This window comes from Lonchura striata, chromosome 2 (assembly GCF_046129695.1).
Source record: "Lonchura striata isolate bLonStr1 chromosome 2, bLonStr1.mat, whole genome shotgun sequence".
Taxonomy (NCBI): Eukaryota; Metazoa; Chordata; class Aves; order Passeriformes; family Estrildidae; genus Lonchura; species Lonchura striata.
In genome coordinates this window covers 83744118-83759499 of record NC_134604.1, presented here as the reverse complement: position 1 = coordinate 83759499, position 15382 = coordinate 83744118, and positions in this window count along the sequence as shown.

The window sequence follows — 15382 nt, the reverse complement described above, 5'->3', positions numbered from 1 at the left end:
AGTTTATATCAGCCATCTAAGGATTCCTAACACAAATTAAGCATCTCAGAACCATATTACAGGTGGTCTTTGTTGAAAATTTAAATACCTTTTTAAAAACAAAAAAGAGAATTACTTACTAGTGAATTACAAGAACAAAAAGATTACAGACAAATGTTAAAAATGTATGTACTTATTCCATTTCTAGGTCTCATTTGTTTCACTATCAGGTTCAGTAATTTAAAAGTCTTATGTCCAGACTGCTTCCAATAACTTGTGCAAAAGACAGTTGTTGAGGACATATGGCCTAAGACTAAAACATTCACTATATTGCGTTTTTTTCAATTTCTTTCTTTTTCCCTTTTTTTAACATACCCATATATAACGAAGCATATTGAAGCTTCAGTTAATCTCTGTGTATCTGCTTTAGCTTACTCCCCATCTCCCCATAGTCAAAACAAATCTATATTAAGGTTAAATGAAAAAAAAAAAAAATACCCAAGGAAAACTGCATTAGAAACAAGGTATTCTGGAGCTGAGTAAGGCAGTGGGAGCCAGAAACACCTCTGATCCATAGCCTTCTTTGTCCCTGAGAGAGGCCAATTGTGTAGAAGCTTCAAAATCTGAATGACAGTATTTGCAGGTCCCTGAGCACTGAGTGCTCACCCCTAGCCCTGGAGGCTCTGGCTGCCTGAACCCATGCTGATGGTCTAAAGCCTCCACAGATATTGAGCTAAGTCTCTTCTGGCTCCCATCTCCTTTAACACCAGTGTATGACTGGCTGTCTCTGTGTCTGCATTTTCTCCTCCAGTGGAGAGTTGCTCTGTTGAAATGGTTTTTTTCCATCATTTATAAATGCCTCTTTCCACTACCGCTTCAGCACTCTCAATGTCAGTGTGTGTTTAAGCTATCAACACCTGCACCCCAACATACCCATTGAATTATGTAGGAGTTGTAATGGCTGCCTATTGTAATGTCATCTTCATTAATCAGCCTTTTAATTTTGCAGCATGTTGCTGCTAGGAGTGAAGAAATGCCTGATTTGGCTTTGGCTTTTGCTTTCACCACAGCTGTTGCTTCCATCCTTCAGTTGCTACTTTCTATGGGATGCAGGAACCTAAAAAAAACTTCCCTTTAAAATCTCTGTGCCGAATTTGGGTCTGTTTGCTCCCTTTTCTGTTGATTAAGGTGACACACTATTGCAGCCTTGCAGCAACAATGTAGCAGAGCTTAGGGTGAACTCTTATAGGAAGGAAAGTAATATTATTTTACAGTAGAAGTAGTCTGTCTGCCCTGTGCTCTCACACCCACACACTCCCATGCCCTGAGCCTGTCCACACAGCCCAGCCATTACTGATTCTGCAACATACAAGACAAGAGGTACAACCTGGTGTACCTCCCTCTTTACATCTCTTGGTGTTTTAGAGTTGTGGGAATATTCTGCTTTGTCATGTACCCACTTTTAAAGTTTTTCAATGATTATTCTCTTTCCTTTCTTTCTGCCTTTGTATCCCACCTCTGGCATAAGTGAGATTTATTCTCTCATTTAACTCTTTTTCTGACTGCTTTAAGGCTCCAGTCCTAGTCTGTTCGCCATTTTTTTGCTCTCCCTTGTTTTTTGAAAAAATGACCCGCTAGTATAGGTGCCAATGCCACATGTCCCTTCCATGTTTTATTTTATCCACATTAGGTTATCTCCATTCAGGCTGATTTCTGTATTTCTGTTATAGATTTCTACAAATTCAGGATAACAGAGACCTGTAGGAGATTGTGGTGGTCCCCAGGATTTATTTCTGTAGGAGATACATTCTTTCTTTCAAGTTTTTAACTCTCATATCTCTCTGTTGATTGTGCTGGCAGCAGTTATCTGACAATCAGTGAATCTGCTCCAGACCGTCTGCTTGTTCCTTTGCTCTTGCCTTGACTACTGAAGGCTTTTGAATGAGGGTTTGCAGCCCTATCAATAACAAGGCTTATTTTCACATGTTTAGAGACAGACTGGATTTCCTTGATGGTCTCTTCTTCTCTTTACAAAAAGAAAACTTAAACATAACAAGTATTTGTCATCAGTGGAAGAACTCTGGGTGTGTTTGGCCTAGACGACCTGCTTATGTTATCTTTTATTAACTCTTGTCCATAGAGTGACCACCTTGATATTATCAAAGAAAGCAATTATTATTGCAAGTGCCACTTTTGTGTGGATGCTGTATTGGCAAAGAATAGATGTAGTTAATTTATTGTTCTCTAAATCCTCATTTGTTATCTGTTTCTACGTATGATATCTGTCCACAAGCTTTTAAGGAGTTCAAAGTAGCACTGTACCTTGCTTTGGGGTAAGAAAGCTTTGCTCCTGTCTGGCATCCTCTGTCTACTTCATATAGTGGAGAATTAGTTAATTTTTATACTATGTACCATTACTGGTTCTCATCAATTGCTTTTAGCACAAGATAACACTGCTCATTGGATTCATTGAAAGCCAGGGCAAGCACAGTTGTAGGGAGCACAATGTCTGAATAAATAATTATATTTCTTCAGTTTTATGTGGGATAACAGATCCATTCTTCAGTACTTCATGCAGAAACCCTGGGGAAGCACTTCATCTTTGTCTTCTTTCAGGGAAATGACAGAGGAAGCTGTACTAGCACATCAAAGAAGTGTATCCTGGTGATGTCCACACTGGCAAGTTGCCCATACCAGCAGTAGATGTTAGGATAAAACTAAAATAGTGTTGGGAACAAAATAGTGTTTGGAACCCTACACCCACATCATCTGCATTCTGGAGACTTTATTTTGGTCTGTGTCTAATCACACTGTTGTGCACCAAGTCATCTCCTGCTGCAGATTCCAGTGGTGCCCCATAGTCATGAGATTTATGTGATTATCACTGGTCTGCACAAATGTCTGGCAGTCCCTAGATACAGCATCCTCTTCTTTGGGAGCAGAGAGGGGGCTGGAAAGGGATTGTGACTGGAGGAGGTGGAACTGTTTGTACGGGCTATAGCAGATACCTGATTTAAGTACTGACATTAATAGGCTGAGAGCTGTAGCCTTTCTGCATGAAGATATTGTCTGTTAGGGAGAGATTGAGAAAAGACCCTTAATTAGATGCTTTGAATCGACCCTTTTAGGGACCTTCTCCTACCCTTGGGATGGGAGCGAGGCAGTGATGCCAGCCTCAGAAATGACAGATTTAAGTGTGGTGGAACACACAGCAGTGTGGACATCTGCCCAGACTCTGAGCTTGGACTCCTAAGAGCAGACAGGGAGATTGGTATGTGAACCCAAGAAATTAACTCCCAAGATCAGGCCTTTGAAAACACCTAGTGAAGAAGGTAGGCAATTACTAAGTATTTCATGTCTGGTGATGCATATAAAATAATTTCCCACTGACACCAGGGGATGTGTTTTACTCCAGGATGAAGTGCAGTCTGCTGCTCTAGCATGAGGGCACTGGTAACACTAGGCTTTCAAATTTTACATTGGGAAATTGTGGCCCACATGTGCATGAGAAGCATGATTTTGAGCTCTGATTTCTAGGGTCATAGGAAACTTCAGGTAGAAAAGGACCTCAGTATGCCACCCAGTCCTGCTTTAAATGGGGTCAGCTCTGAAACTTATCCACTTGCATTTACAACTGGGTATTTCGTGTAATTCCTATGAGTGTTGATTTTCCCCCCGTACTACATACTTTGTTTCAGAAAAGGGCAGGTATAGTTTAAGGAGGCTATATCATATATTATTTGTAAAAGTGTAATCTTAATAAACTGAGAAAGCATTGCTATTGTAGTTTTCACTGGAAAACAAATTTTGGGATTTTTGATAATAATTTTGAAAAGTCATTGCTTTTGTCATTCTTTGTGATGAAAATGGCTCTCAGTAGCAGACCTTGTGGAGTTGCGTTATTTGTATGTTTTATTATCCCTGTATTATGTATTGGTTTATTCCTTTGTACCCCCATATACAACTTGGTTTACCCCCAGTTTTCCCGCCTTGTCCTCCCTTCCCGCCTTTCCAGTATCTATCCATCATCCTGAAAGAGGCATTTTACCCCCCCTGGGTGCCTTGTCTATCACTCGGTGCCCCTTCCCATCCATCCAGAAGCTTCTACTCAGGGCACCGGGTGATTGGGCGAGGACCTGGGGCTCCCCCCATATCCTTCCCCCATTGGACCCCACCATATCCCCCCATCCCGGAGCCACCCCCTATCCCTATCCCCATTGGTCGTTGGATACCCCTCCCTAAGAGTTTATAAATCAGTGTCAGAACCCTTTCGGGGTTCCTGTTGGCTGGCACCGTTCTAGGATATTTGGCCCCGTTGGGCTACAATAAACTCGGACTTAGCCCCCAGCAGGATCCGCTCTTCATTTACCACCGCGAGGCTTGCTAGCGCTGCCCGGAACCCACAAAGGCACTCTCCAAACCCCAGCTGGGAGCGGCGGAGGGTGCCTCCATCGCCCGCCCTCGCCCCACAAGAGCTAGCCGGGGCTGAGAGAACAGGGATTTGGGGCGGGAGCGCAGCAAGACCTGACTCTGATGTCTTCACCTTGGCAAGCAGGCAAATCACATGAAGTCACCAGTTTGTATCACGCATCTACTTTGGAGAAAAAACCTGCTACTGTTGAACCTTATTACTGATAAATTGTCTACCAAAAAAAACCCTCAACAACAAAGCAATGTTAGGAAATACCTGTTCAATAACCCCTGCCAAAAGCTTTCTTTAACTGTAATTTAGGACTAGCAAATATACACAATTTTTCTCCCATTGGGCCTATTTTATATTATAATCACTTTAGAAGTAATAGGAATTGTTCTCAATTGTATTTGGCATTTAATCCAATCTATCTATTATAAAAAAATGATGCATCTAAACATGAAGGATCTTGAAGCATAGAAAAACGTTGCCTTGTAATTCAAAAATAGACCACAAAGGGATTTTTTTCTCTGTCATTCACATTATAATTCTCTAAAGGAAAGTACCATTTTTATATCTCCTCCCTCAAGCAGCATGAAATCTGTGTCCACAGAGCCTGAATATTTGCCATGGGAAAACAAAAAAAACAAAGACACCAAAAAAAAAACCAAAAAAAAAAAACCCTAACTTTAATATATTTTAGAAAGTAAGGGACATAAACCACAACCATATTTGCTGTTATTACTAGTAAGTTGTGTTTAAAATTAATTGCATCTGTGGACTTCTGGAAAAACAATCACATGAGCTATCATATCAAAATTAAATAGGGAAAATTATTTAGAACACTCCACTGAATTTTACTCATCTATTCATAAAAAGTAGGAACTAGTACTTTCAAACATATGCACATGCATTTGATGGTCCAAATTATGCATATAATAGTCTTCAACACTTATTCCCAGCATACCCTGCTGGGCAGGCACAAGAAGGGAAAGCAAGACTGTTTTCAGGTGCTCACTCCTGCATATCAGTGGCTGAGGTCTACACTCACACTGCTCTTTCAGCATGTGGGGGATGGAGGTAACCTCTGGCAGAGGAACAGCAATAAGCAGCTGGTGATGGTAACTTTTAAAACGGTTCCAGCTAGGTCTGCCAGATTTAATCTGATCATATCCTGTAATGGGAAAAAAACCCCTCAACTAATTACTTAAACCTACCCTCATGAATGCACTCTCTAATTTGAGGTGACTCACCTTTTGGTGATTTATGAGATATGAGGGACATGACTTTTTGAAGAGCACAGTATTTAACTTATTAGTGTTGAAGACAACAAGAATTGACTACACATCACAGTTTGAAATCTGAACATATTGTCTCAAATTAGAGAGGGAATGGAGACACATAAATGACTAAGCCATTTTTAAAGGGGCTTTGCTCTTCCCAGCCACCCCACTGAAGGATTTCTGCATCTTCATCATGCAAGCATGGAGTTTACATCCCACATGGGTCCACAATTTGTGATTCATTCCTTTAAAAATTGCAGGAACTCCTCTGCTTTTCAGAGAGGTCTTAAGAAGAGCAACTATTTTTGGGTCACTGGTGGTCTGGACTCCTCTGGCAAGCAGAACAGATGTGATGGATCAGTCTATTGGACAGCTGCAATAACTAAGCATCATTTCCTTGTAATCTGGCAGGACCTTGTTCAGTGAGGAGCCGAGATCCCACAGAGATGCTCTGAAGATACTTTCCTGCATTTGGCTTATGAGAACAAGATATGATGAGCTCTGTGGCCAAAGGCATGGAAAAAAAAAAAAAGAGAGAGAGAAACCTGTTAAACTTATTATCTGTGATGTGGAAAATGCCTAAGGATTCCAGGAACATGCAACTGCTGAGCAGTAGACACAACAAAAATAGAAGCAATGTCCTAATCGTTTTAGATTGTGTAGATAATGCAGACAAATTAATATGAAACAAAATGTTATATTTAATTCCCACACTGCTGGTAGGAAACTGAGGCAGACCAAGATGAAGAAGTGACTTAACTGCACAAAAGAAATCCTTGGCAGGGTCACAGATCACAAACCCCAGATATTCCAGAACATCAGCAGCAGCATCACCAAACCCCCTTTTGTTCCCAGATTTGCCTCCTATTTACACTGATAGTTTTTATCTGCACCAAGACTTTCCTGTTACTGCCTCCTTATTTATTTTTTTTTTTTTTCCTGTACATAAGCTTATAAATATTAACTATATATTTCACTTCATGCCACACCTTAGATCAAAGTGTGCCTTCTATCAAAGGCAAGTGGTTAAACTCCAGGCGGGTTGAGCTGACCCTCCTCCTTCCCCGGCATGACCCTCGTGAGCACTTGGTCGAGTCACGGGAAGGACAGTGATGGCTCGCAGAAAGGCCATGGTGACCTCTGCTAATATTAACAAGTTTCACTCCCTGTGAACGCAGCAAGGATTCATTAGCACAGGGAGGATCCAAAAATACATAGCATGATGAAAATTAGGCAAATTAAAGATGCACTCAATTTTGCCTCCTCTAAACCAGATTCCCAGAGGAGTGCAGTCAGTTTAACTAGTTTAAAAAGCTGCAGTGTCTAGAGGCAATGTATTTAACTGTTCTCTTCCTCCTTGCACTTTTAGGACCCAGCTCCTTGTCTTTTCCTAGCTGCCAGAAAGGCTTATGCAGACTTTCCCCCACTCCTACAGCCCAACACAGGCTTGTTGTATGTTTTCCTGAAATCTTTGGCCCCCATACCTGGGCTGGACTCCACCAGCAGCCAGCCAGCTCTCACCAATCCAGCATGGTGCAGCTGCAGCAAGCTGCTTTCTGGGTTACCCAAGCCTGGAAAGGCACTCAGGGTCTCCAAAACCTTTCATATCCCTCCAATTGCTCCTTAATGCGTAAAGCAGGAGTGTTGCACCACACTAATCAATCGAAGCTTTCCTCCAGCGTGGTCTGTACGAGGGTTTCCTTGGAACCTCCCTGCAGCAGGCAAGCGAACTACCAAGAGCTGATAATCTTCTAATTAGTAACACGGAGTTAGTGAATAACTCATGCTTTACAAATAAGTCAGCACATGGAGGTCTCAAGAGCTGAGTGTATCCAAAGGAAGCCCGAGAGAAACTAATTGACATCTGTGGGGGCTACAAGGTCTGTTGGCTAGCCTTGCAGCTCTCCACAGCTGCTCATGCATACCCAGAGGAACTAAGGGGAGGCTGCAGGCAGCCAATTTTTAAACAAAACCAGAAACCTCCACAGCCTTGTCAATGGGTGAATATTTGTGTGTGTGGACATGTAGCAAGGGGTGTAAACGGGAGCACACACTGCTATTTTGGTGTGCAGTAGCCTAAGTCCTACTTACAGCAATGCTGAGGACAGAATTCCCCTCTTCAAGGAAAAAAAAAACAAGAATAAGTACTCTTGTCTCTAACAAGTGAGTGACTCTCACCTCCTGTACCCAACAGAGCAGCATTGCTATGCCATTAAACTTTTTGCTCCCCACAGTTTTTTTCTCACTCAGCATTAAATGAGGACCCAGTGCAGCAGAAGGATCTGCAGATGTCAGCCCTGGGCCCCCATTTCCTTGGGGCTGATATCAGGAGACCCAACTAGTTCTTGAAAATCACATCTTTACTGTTGAACTGCTGAGCCCTTGTGAGTGAACCCTGGGCAACCACTGTCAGGGCATTTCCTGCTTCAGGGGTGAAGGGAAAGTTCAAGTGAGAAAAAAAATACTATCATTTGGGAAAACAAGACCCAAGGCCCCCCCTCCATTTTGGACAGATGAAGGAAAATATTTCTCTTTTGCTCTACTGGTGCCAGCAGGCCCAGCAGCATCACTCTTTCCACTGGTGCTGGAGGTAGACCCCACCAGTTCCCAGTTACCTCAGGACCATAATCTCTGGGGGCTCTTGGAAGTGAGCACCATTCCAGGGCATTTCCATCACCCAAGTTCTTGTGGTGATGGCTCCTCTAGGCCAGGCCAAGTGCCTGCCTGCACCTTTGCTCTCCTTACAGCACAAGCAGCAGTGGAGCACTTAAATCTTTAATTTCAAAACCTGTAGATTTCACATGGCAAGCATAGGTAAGCTTTGAAGGGGCCATAAACCACATGGCAGAGTTTTCAGCTTTCCCTGTGTTTCTAAGTCTAATCAAATCTAGTCTTCAAGCATTTCTAAATCTAATTCATCCACAGAAAGCCTTGCACGCTTGTGGGTAATTAGCTCAGAAGATCTTGCCGTAGCCTGGCTGTGTATAATACATTCTGGTCAGTGGGAGAATCTAGTTCGCTCAGAATGAGGTCATGTTAAGAAACAAGCTTGCAATCCTCAAATTGCTTTTGTCATTGGAAAAAAAAAATAAACCTCACTCATTCAAAGCCTGTTTAAAGTAGTACCACACAAACCCCCATCTGCATAAATGTCATGACCCACCATGAGTGGTAGGTGACCCCAAGGGCTGATCTGTCCCATTCACAGGCAGTTCCTGGTGTTAAGAGAAGCCAAAGGTGAAGCACAGGCACAGCATAACGGTAAACCACAAGGATGGAGTATTTTGGGAGTAATGAAACAGTAGGGAAATTAGGAGTGGGATGCAGGTATTGGAGAGAGGTTTCAATATGCAGTTGAAGGGATGAGCTTATTAAGTGAGGTTTGTAATATCACTTATCAATCACACTGTTTTTCCTCTGCCAAAGTATGGCTTTTTTGGCTACTTTCCACGCGTCTTTCCTTATGCTAGACATGGGATTGTGTTGTGGTGAATGACCTGAACGCAGGCAAAGTTGAAGGTATCTCATCTGTGTAAACATTCCTCCCACTCACAGGTTTACTGACATCATTTTGCTCTGAAGAAAGTTGAGGATATTTGTGGGAAAATGGCAGTCTTGGTGTGGAGCTGCAACCTTCCTTGCTGCCTCTCAGAGGGCTCCCCCACCAAGAGGACCAGAGAGCACAGTAGGAGATTGGGAGCCTTTTCCTTCATGCTCAGAAGACAGAAAGCCGGTAACCCATTCCTCCCCAAAGTGGGGAAGGAAAAGTGGTCAGGGAAAGGAGGAGACATAAGGCAGTTTTCATCACCAACCCCTTAGTACCTCATTTGGAAAGGACCTCAAAAGCACATCGGATTGCTGTCATATAACTTGTTTGCACCATTTGCTCCTACCTAGAGCTACTGTTCCCCGGCTTCCCACCTCCCCAAGTCTCACCTACAATAATCCCTATCATAAGCACCTCTGCAGAACCCGCTCTGTACATTGCCGGGAGAAGCCCTGCCTGCTGCTGGCCATAGAATGTCTCCATTGTGGCCTTGTGCAGGCACTGTATATAATCTTTCTCTGCCAATATATGTCTTTGTGAGCTGCCCCCCTGTCCCCCTCCTCAAAATAAAACGACTATTCTTTTCTGTTTTAAGTAGATTTCTTGCAATAAAAAACATTTTATTGCTTCCAGTAATTGGTATTTAATTTGCAGGCCTTTACAACTTGCAAAGAACAGACTGCTTTAGCTGTAGAGCTGGTATGTGTGTATACTTTGTGGATTTTATTCCACTGGCCCTTGCTTAGTTGACTGGTGTAAAATGATACAGTTATGGTTTTGCAATCAGAAAAGCTGCAGATAAAGACCTGGAGAGACGTTATAAGGTCCTGGGTCCAATTTGAAGCAGCAGGCAGGACAATATAATTTTAGGGGGCGCTGCCAGCCTCAGACATCAAAACTTGACTCCTGTTAAGTGTTTTCCATTTTGCTGTCAAAATATCAAAGGCTGCTATTTAAACCCAGAGTCTCTTAAAGTTGATTTTCTTTCTCTCTCCTTCTCCCTCACTTCTTTTATTCCCTTTAACTACCCCGATAAAACGTGAGGTGTGGTAACCTGTGAAATATTAGCCCCCTCTCTCCCCACCTCGCCTTGTAGGGGCACTGAAGCTCGACACAGCCCTTAATTCTTAATTTTGGGGTAAAACCTCGCTCTAGCCGGCCCCATTTCTTCCAACGGCGGCCGGGCAGGGGGGTTCTCTGTCCGTGCAGGGCCGCAGCTGCGGGGTGGCAGCCGGGGCCGGAACCAGCTCAGCGGGGACCGCGGGACACAGCTCGACCCTTCCCCGAGGGAGATGCCACGGCAGCACCCACGCTTCCCTCCCGGGCTCGAGGGAGAGCTCAGGGGAAGGGGCACCCCGGCCAGCCGCAGGCTGTAAAACCGGGCACAGGGCACGGGGACAGCGACTGCCCTGCGCCTCTCCTGGGCACAGCTACAAAGCTTCTGCTTGCTGCTCCGCTTCCCCGACGGGCCGAGCCGGGCCGGGCGGAATCCGGGGCAGCGGGGACCGGCGGAGCCTCGGCCGGAGCGGCGGGGAGGGAGTGGGAGGGACGTCCCGCGGCTGTGGGCGAGCCCCGCGGGCCGCGGGGCCGCAGTGTCCGTCCGTCCGTGCGCGCACGCCGGTGCGGCCGGGCCCGCCCTGCGCGGGGCGCGCTGCCCGCCCTGCGCGGGGCGCGCTGCCCGCCCTGCGCGGGGCGCGCTGCCCGCCCTGCGCGGGGCGCGCTGCCCGCCCGCGGGCTCGCTCGGGCACCGCCGGGCCAGCGCAGCACGCGTGGCGCTCGGGAACACGCGTGGCCTCCCTGACGTGCCCTGACTCTGCGGTCCCGGCGGAGCTCGGGCCGCTCGGCCGGGGCCCCGCGCCTCGCCCCGGCGCAGCCCCGCGACCCCGCGGGGGGGGTGGGGGGGGGCACCACATCGGCAGGCGGACGCTCTCGGATGTACCTTGTTTCTATTTTAAAACATGGCTAAATTCACGGGATTCTGCTCGCAATAAAGTGGCAAATAAATTATTCCTTCCCTCGAGTATTAAACTGCTATCTGATTGAAGTTTACTCCGATGTTTCAACAATTTTGTTCTGTAAGGGAGGAGTGGGAGGAAAATAGTTGTGTCCTTAACAGAAGTAAATAAGTAAATAAATAAATAAATAAAGCCCTAAATAGTCTTCTGTAGGGAAGAAGTTAATATACTCAATTATTTTCTGAAAAAAGATCATAACATCTGGAAATTGATATCAAATGGTGTACAATCCCTGAGAGACGATAAACTTCCACTGTATAATATTTCCACTAGAAATCTTAATAATCCCATAAATCTTCCTTGTGAATTGGGAAAATGTAACAGTTCATTGAAATACTCATTGGGAAATAATTGAAAAAATGTAATAGTTCACTGAAATATTCGTGGTTTTTTTTTTCTTTCTTTGGTGCTGTTGCTAACTCTGTGCATGTGTGTAAATATTCCTACTTCGTTTTAAAGACATACACGGAATATTCCCTTGAGCACTGCATACCATAAAAGAAAAATATGCCCTTTTGACTTATTAATCATTATTACAGAGTTCAAAATTGCAGCGTCCCTCGCACATTACTAGAGAAGGCAAACAATTCTCTCTGTGTGTATTTCGTGTTGCTAAATTCAGTACAAACTTTTCAGCTCTCAACTTTTTTCCTTTTCTTTTTTTCCTTCCCCTCACAGACTCTTCCTATTCTGCCCGAGTTATTCTGGGCAACTGAAATCAAGGGGACTACTCGCCCATTATGCTGGCCCACTGCATCGTAATTAATTACACACAAAGGCAATTGCTTATTGTAATTCACCTCGTGAATGTTTAATTTTGCAGAAGTAAAAGTAGATGAGAATTTGAACACGTCTAGTCTCCCTGTAATGAATATATAAGTAATTAATGTTGCTGGAAAGATACAGCTTTATATATATTAAAAAAATAATGATGTGATATGGAAGAAATGTTGTGCGCCTGTGAGTGCGTGTGTTTGCTTGTACCTTGGTCTAGGAGAGAGGAGAGCATTTATGTGTTTTTGTACTGAATTAATGTATCCCTTTGGTTACGTTACTGCAAGTCGGAATAAAGACAATTAAGCCCTTAGCATTTCTGTCACACTCCATTAATTACTGTAGCCGCTGCTGTCCCGACCACTTCGTAACATATTCATCAGGTACGATACCAGTCCAGCAACATCAGCCAGTGAAGTAGGCTATTGTTAGTTTAAACTATAGCCTTTCAAATGTTCTTTATTTTACTTTTCGCACAAGATTGTTTTCCTCTCCTTTAAAAATGTTTTTCTAAAAATAAAACTCAACATAAATGTTTTAAGATTAGATTTGCCGGGCAAGCAGTTTAATTTTCACCATATGTTGCCACAGCAGTTTGTAAATTAAAAAAAAAAAAATCTTTCCACTAAAACCACCAAAAAAAAAAATCTAATATAAAAATGTATTCTTCCCCAAGCGTCTCCCTCCTGTGGGCTATTTTACAGCTCCCAAATAAATCTTTAAGGTTGCAAGGAAAGGGAAAAAACAAAAGTACTCTGATGACGGAAAAGCAAATCCTGCCATGATAATGTCCTTTATTAATATTATAGATGTGTAGTGTGCTGGATGGATCAATCATATCCATTCACAATCAGGATTAAGAGAGCCTATTTTAATGAAAATCTATTAGTCTCTCGCTTGAGACACGGATGCTGCTTAAATCAATAAACAGCATAAAAGAGAATACGACGCAGGTTTCTAAATTAAAAAAAAAATCCCATCTATGAAATGTGTTAAGACGTCTGTAAAATCCTGAAACCCTCGATCGATACTTATAAATATTTAATTTTTTTTAACACAAATTGAAAACCATTAACACTGCATCCATTCTTATTATTAAAACAAATTGTCCTTGGAATTATGTGCTGTGGAAATGGAGCCAGATTGAAAGGGCATCCTCTGAAATATGTTTACTCGCTTTCATGTAAACCAATAAAGATCTGCAGGAGTCTGTAGCGTGAGCAGGAAGGTTTGATGTACAATGTCCATGATTACAGTCCCTGAATTAATCACGAGAGAGAGAGGGAAGGAGGGAGTGAGATGGAGAGAGAGAGAGAACTCAGTTATCTACTCAACAAAATCATGCTCTTCGGGTCAGCGCTTATTAAAACGTGAATTAAACCGATGATTTTTCTGTTTGCTTATTTACCCCATTTCGACCAAAATAAGCTGAAGGAGGAAGGGTGGGAGGAAATCAGTTTCGCCCTACGTCATACCTTGAGTAAATGTACAAACGTAAATTCCTCCTATAAATATGAAATTCAATACTTTGCCTCGGATATGTTTAAAGCTAATGCAACGTTTAAACTCATTCATTATTGTTCCTCTCGTCGAACTCGAAGAAAAACCACAGTGGTCGAGAGCTTCCTTTGAAAGAGGAATTAAAAAATCACACATGGATAGATACCTCGTTAAATAAACGCTCCTCTGCAGCCAGGGTCCGCGCTATGCGCTGCCCTGCTCGCAGATGCCCCCTCTCGCTTTAGGGAGGGGGCAACCAGGGGGCGGGCTCGGCTCTGTGGGGAGCAATCAGCCCCGATGGGGAGGCGGTGGGGAAAGGAAGAGGGGTAGAATAAACGGGCCACCTCTTTTGTCCACTTAGGACCCCCGACAGGCAGAGGGCTCCTGTCCGTTCCCCAGGGCAGTAGGGAGGGAAGAGGAGGAAGATTTGGGGGCATGGTGCCCTCAGGTGAGCCGGCAAGCCGGGCAGTCGGGACAGCCCTCACTGCTCCGCTGATGGCCGGTCCTGCACGGGGGGATCGGGGAGAGCGGGGTGGTTTGTGGCACCGCAAAGAGGTACCCAGGGTGCCGCGGTGAGCCGGGGGCAGAGGGAAGTTCCGAGGAGCGCTGGTGACTTTTTAGGTTTGCGACAGGGTCCCAGGAGTTCCGTTCCTGAAAAGGAATGGTATTTAGGCACACTTCACCCCCCCCCCCACCCCCCCCGCCTCTCTCTCTCTCTCTCTCTCTCAATTTCCCTTTATCCTTCCTTGCATCCCTCCTCCCCAGCCCATTTATCAGGAGCAGCAATAAAGGTGATTTCTCTCTGAACCCGCCGTCAAAGTTTTTAGTGGGGTCAAAATTGCCCCCCAGTTTTGTTCCCACCTGCACCACCTTGCCCTAGGCCCCCGCAAAGCCGCGGGCTCCGCAAAGTGGGGGGGCCCGGGGGCGCTCGCCGCCTCCCGCCGCTCCCTGCCGCGCCTCCGGGACAGGACGGGACGGGCCGGGCCGGGCCGGGCATCCCTCGCTGAGCTCCCGGCATTGCTCAGTGGGGCCGTGCGTGCCCTCGGGGATGCCCGCGATTCTGCGCCCTCCGCCGCCTGCCCCGGAAGGGTCTGCGGCGTGGCGTGGAGGTCGGATCCCCGGGAGAGTTGAGCTTTGTACTGGTCCTTTTTTGTTTGTTTGTTTGGGTTTTTTATTATTATTATTTTCCCGGTTTTCTCCCTTTCCCTTTCCGGTGCTTTGTTTCTCTTTTCTCTTTCGGAGCGAGTCTGAGGCAAGTTCCCCGAGGCTGGAAGGCTCTCCCCCGGCCGCCTCCCTGCTGCCATCGAGGACGCCCGGTGGCGGTGGCCCGCGGGCTGCCGCGCCACTGGAGCGCCGGTGGCTGCCCCGCGCCGAGCTGCGCCCCGCGCGTTGCGGGAAGAAACCAACCTTCCCACCGGGCGCTGCTGGGAAGCAGGGAGGGAGTGATGCGGAACAGGCAGGAGAGCTTTTCTCCCCCCTCTATCTGAGGACGCTTGGATTTGCCCCTGTCCTCGGGGGCAGGAGCCCCGGCAGTGGCAGGAGGCGCCGGGGGGCTCCGGGAGGAGCGTGGCCCCGCGCTGGCGGGGCTGCAGGCGTGGGGCTGGGCGCGGGGGGGAGCTGCGGGGAGGAGAGCGGGACGGGGGCGAGCGGGAGGAAAGAGGGGATCCCGCGGACTTGATGCAGGCTCCAGGAGCTCGGGGAAGCCGACGCGCACCGTGCCTCTCCAGCGCTGGGGACGCGGAGTCAGTAAATATCCTTGATTGCTACTTGCTGCGAGGGAGGCAGGGGGAGACTGGGCACGGTGGGGATCGGTGCCGTTCGAGCCGAGGGATGGGGAAAGTTTCCGCGGAGGGGTGCCAGCCCCGGTACGGAG